The 4,506-nt window shown below is 49.5% G+C and overlaps 1 non-coding gene across 1 annotated transcript; it reads left to right on the top strand.

The window, feature by feature from the left end:
• Positions 1-3,701: 3,701 nt before the first annotated feature.
• Positions 3,702-3,792, top strand: MIR9230A (microRNA mir-9230a). Its single transcript, NR_130527.2, is given in 1 exon segment — positions 3,702-3,792. It is a non-coding gene; the product is annotated as a microRNA mir-9230a (primary transcript).
• Positions 3,793-4,506: the final 714 nt, after the last annotated feature.

The raw sequence follows: 4,506 nt of genomic DNA on the forward strand, positions 1-4,506 counted from the left end.
TCCATCCCTTCCCCCCGGAGGCAGCGAGCCCTCAACCCAGAACCTCAGCCCGAATTGGAAGAGCCCAAGGGAGGCTTCAGGAAGCTCTACGCAGAGCTGTGCATTGAGAATGAGAGAATTCATGAGGCCCTGACCGAGACCACACTGCTGGCTGGCACAGCTCAAAGTAGAGCTGGAGTGCACCATGCAGAGGCAGGAGCGCTTTGCTGAGAGGCCAGCCACCCTGGAGCTGGGGAGATTTGAGCGCCAGGCCCTGGAGCGCAAGGCCACTGGGCTGGAAGAGGAGATGAAGGGCCAGTCCAACCTCTGGGCTGACAACTAGTGCCTCAAGGATGAGAATGTGGCCCTGATCCATGTCATCAGCAAACTGTCCAAGTGACCTCGGAAGACTTGCCCCTGCACCCGCATTTACACAGCTGCTTCTGCCACACCCACCCCTTTCCCTGTGTGAACGTGAGTGACAGGGCTTCCGGGGAGTCTCTGAGAAGACATAATGTTCCCTCAGGACCTCCAGGTTGGGAGGGGAGGACAGAGACCCCAGGAGCTAAGGGAGCCATCTGAGGCCAGGATGGAGAGGGGAGTCTGAGCCAGGTAGGGGGACCAGGGCTGCAGGCAGGACCAGGAAGGAACTGAGGACCAGGAAGTGCCAGGGCCAGAGTGGACATCCAGAGGTCCCCTCTCATGTGTGCTGCCACTAGTGACCCCTCCAACTCCTGAGCAGGGATCTGAGAATGTGCGAAGTATTTTGCCGGCTTGGGCCAGGGGGGCCTGTATATAGGGTCCATGTGCAATAGGGAAGGCTGTCTTCTATTTTTTGCTGCCCGCTACCCGACGTAGTTGGGAGTGATCAGGCCAGCAGGGGAGCAGTTAGGGGGTGATCACGCTGGCAAGCAGAAGCTGTTAGGGGCAATCAGGCAGGTGAGTGATTAGGAGCCAGTGGTCCCGGATTGTGAGAGGGATGTCCTAGATTGGAGAGGTTGCAGGCCGGGCTGACGGACACCCACCCATGCATGAATTTCGTGCACTGGGCCTCTAGTCTATATATATAAAAGCCTAAGTAACCCTTATGACCAAACGACAGGAACGACCAAAATGACTGGACGACCGGCCGGTAGCTATGATACACACTGACCCAGACCTTAGTGCTGGGGCCCTGACAGCCCCAAATCTGGTTCACCTGCACCCTGGACCCAGACAGGAAGGAGAAAGGAGCTCGATTCCTCACGGAATCGGTTGTTGGTTAGCTTGCTGCTGGGGCCTTGACAGCCCCGAATCTGGTTCACCTGCTCCCCAGACCCAGACAGGAAGGAGGAGGGAGCCTGATTCCTCGTGGAATTGGTTGTTAGTTAGCTTGCTGCTAGGGCCAACATCCCATGGTCCCTCCTCCCAGCAGGCCAGTCCCCCCCCCCGCCCTGATTGGCCCTGATTGCCAGCCAGGGACCCCACCCGTGCACAAATTTGTGCACCGGGCCTCTAGTAACAAATAAAATAAGATATAGAATAGGAAAAGAAAAATGGGAAAAGAAGAGAGAAAAATTGAATTAAAAATAAAAATTAACAGGAATGAGAAAGAAAAAATTAGACTAAAAAGTAATAGCAATTAGAGAATATGGGAAAAAAGAGAGGAGAGAAAGAAAAACTGAAACAAAAATAAACAAAAAAGAAAAGATAACTTTGGGTTTGCTGTTTGTGGAAATCACAGGATTTTGATTCAATTCAGTTGGATCTGGCCCCTGGGTTTGTGAGTCCTAGTCCTCCTGAGCACTTCTCTGGTGCAGGCCAATGTGAGTTCACTGTCCCTATGTGGCCCTGGGAAGCCTGGCTGAAGCCCCGCAGGGCGGGTACCCAAGCATTCCAGTGGGTGGGGTCTCCCTAGTCCAGAGGCTGGGTCTTCTTCAGGCTTGTCCCATTGAATGTACTTGCTCTGGGCTACTTTCCCTTTCTGCATGGAACTGGGCTCTGTAGGTTTTCTGGGCCTGCTGAGTCTAGTTTCAAAAGATTTCCATTGGGAGTGGTGCCCATAGCTTGTCAGAGGGGTGGGAGGGCACTTTCTCTGCTTCCAAAACATCAGTTATGCCTGGGTCACTGCACCCCCTTGTTGCCACCTCTAGCAGTAAGAGCATTAAAAATAAACCCAGCCTCCCTTGGCTCTCTAATCTTTCAGCACAGCTGGTTCTCACTGCCCAGGATCCCATCAGGCCAGATGTATAAGTCCCCCATACTGCAAGGCCCAGCCACTTGGGCACAGATTTCCAGCCCAGATCCATTTCATAGGTGGAGGAAGGGCGCCTACTCTTCTCTAGAAATGAGGAGTATGGCGCCTTTTCCCCAGAACACTCTTATTGGCCCCTATCTTTCTCTCTTTCAGAAACTAATTGACCCCTCAGATTAACTGCTGGGTGGTCCTCTCAGACTCCTCTGCAGAACCAGAGTTCTGCTGAGCAGCCCTTCCCACAGACACCAATCCAGGTGAGCATCCCAGGTTAGTTTTATAACCCAGAACTTGCTTTTTGCCTGCAATAAAGTGGTCTGAGTTCCCCTGGTGGACTGAATCACTACTGATCCCCACTGTCCAATGCTATGTGGGCTCCCCTTCCCTTCTCTGTTACTCTGGTTTGGAGATTTCTGTATTTTTCTGGGACCCCTTGCTTCAAGGGGGCAGGAGCTGTACTGCTGCACCATTCTTCTGGTTTTCCAACCATGCTGCACAGCTGGGCAAGTTGGCTCACCCACTCCACATCGTCTCCTGTCCCGTCTTCATGCTCCATGCTCACAATATTTACGATTAGTTTTTTCAGCTGATTTTTCAAGTCGTATGTTCTGCAGATCAGCCAAAAGTCTGTTCTGGTGTTGGGAGCAAGAAGATGGAACTCCCTCCTCCTAGAAATATACTCTTACATTTATAAACAATTGATTCTTCAAAAGAGTATTAAGATAATTCAATGGGTAATAAATAGTATTTTTAACAAATTGTTCTGGGACAATTAGATAGCCATATGCAAACGAATAAAGGCAAACTCTACCTTACACCATACATGAAAATCAACTGAAAATGGATCATATATTGTATAATTGCATTATATCAAATTGTTCAAAATAGGCAAATCCATAGAGACAGATAGATTAGTGGTTGTCAGGAACTGCAGGAAGGAGAATGATATGTGACTACTAATGAATATATTGTTTCTTATTGGATTGATAAAAATATTCTGGCACTAGCCCTGACTGGTTTGGCTCAGTGGATAGAGCGTTGGCTTGTGGACTGAAGGGTCCCAGGTTCAATTCTGGTCAAGGGTTTAAAAAAAAAAAATTCTGGCACTAAAATGTGGTGCTTGCTCAATTTTGTAAAGACACTAAAATTATTAATTTGAATACTATTTAAAGGATTATTTTTATGGTATGTAAATTATGTCTCAATTAAAAATTAGTGGGGAGAAAACAAGATGGCAGCATAGGTAAACACCTGAACTGCTGCCTTGCACAACAATTTCAAAACTACAACTAAAGGACAAAACGGACATCATCCAGAACCACAGTAAGGCTGGCTGAGTGGAAATTCTACAACTAGAAAGAAAGAGAAAAGCACACTGAGACTCAGAGGAGCTGCAGAAGTAAAGGCAGAGGTACGTAGGCGCGCGCACGGAGAGGGCTTGGAAATGAATACGCAGCTGTCTTTTTCAAGCGAGAGAGAGAGACAAAAGCTCCCAACTGCTCTGAACTCCAGTTCCAGGTGAGACTCTGGGGACCCAGACTCATACGGGGAGAAACTGGACTGTCTGGCAGCAGGCGAAACTTGAAGGTGGCTTTCTCTCAGAGGTGCTTGCAGTGATTACTGGATTACCCTGGGACACTGAGACCCAGGGGCCTTTTAGGGCAGGGCTGACAAGAAGGCATAACTGTTTGCTCCACCCTGAGACTCTGCCCCATCCAAGTTGAGCGCAGAGGTTTTTGCATATGAATGGCCTAGTCCTATGAATTCTAAACTTACCTATCAAACTGCAGCTGAGTCAGTAAGACCCATAACATCCAAAAGAAGACCCAAGGCCCTGCAGCAGCTTGCATTGCTTCACAGCTGGGCCTCATCTGGGCACCTCCAAACCCCAAACAAAGAAGAGGAATCTGCAGATCTCTCCATAGCTCCTGCTGGGTGGCCTCAGGCAGAGGCTAAATTTGCATCTCCTTGGAGATCCAAGAGCCAGTGTACCCAGGGGTCAGAGTAGGACCATCCAGATTACAACTCCTCAGATCCATAAGGGACACACTCAGGGGGCAGACTCAGTGAGCACCAAAGCCCCACTGAAGCAAGCCTTGTCTCATAAGGGTGTCTCCAGCACAGAAGTTCTCCCAGCGTAGACACAGCTGATCCTCACAATCAATTGGTCTGGAGGTCAATTCTTCCCAGTGATACCAACAACAATCAAGGCTTAACTACAACAAGACTGTGCACACAGCCCATAAAGGGTTGCACCAAGAGTGTCCACCTCAGGTAACTGGGGAGGCTGAGCC

This window comes from Eptesicus fuscus, chromosome 1 (assembly GCF_027574615.1).
Source record: "Eptesicus fuscus isolate TK198812 chromosome 1, DD_ASM_mEF_20220401, whole genome shotgun sequence".
Taxonomy (NCBI): Eukaryota; Metazoa; Chordata; class Mammalia; order Chiroptera; family Vespertilionidae; genus Eptesicus; species Eptesicus fuscus.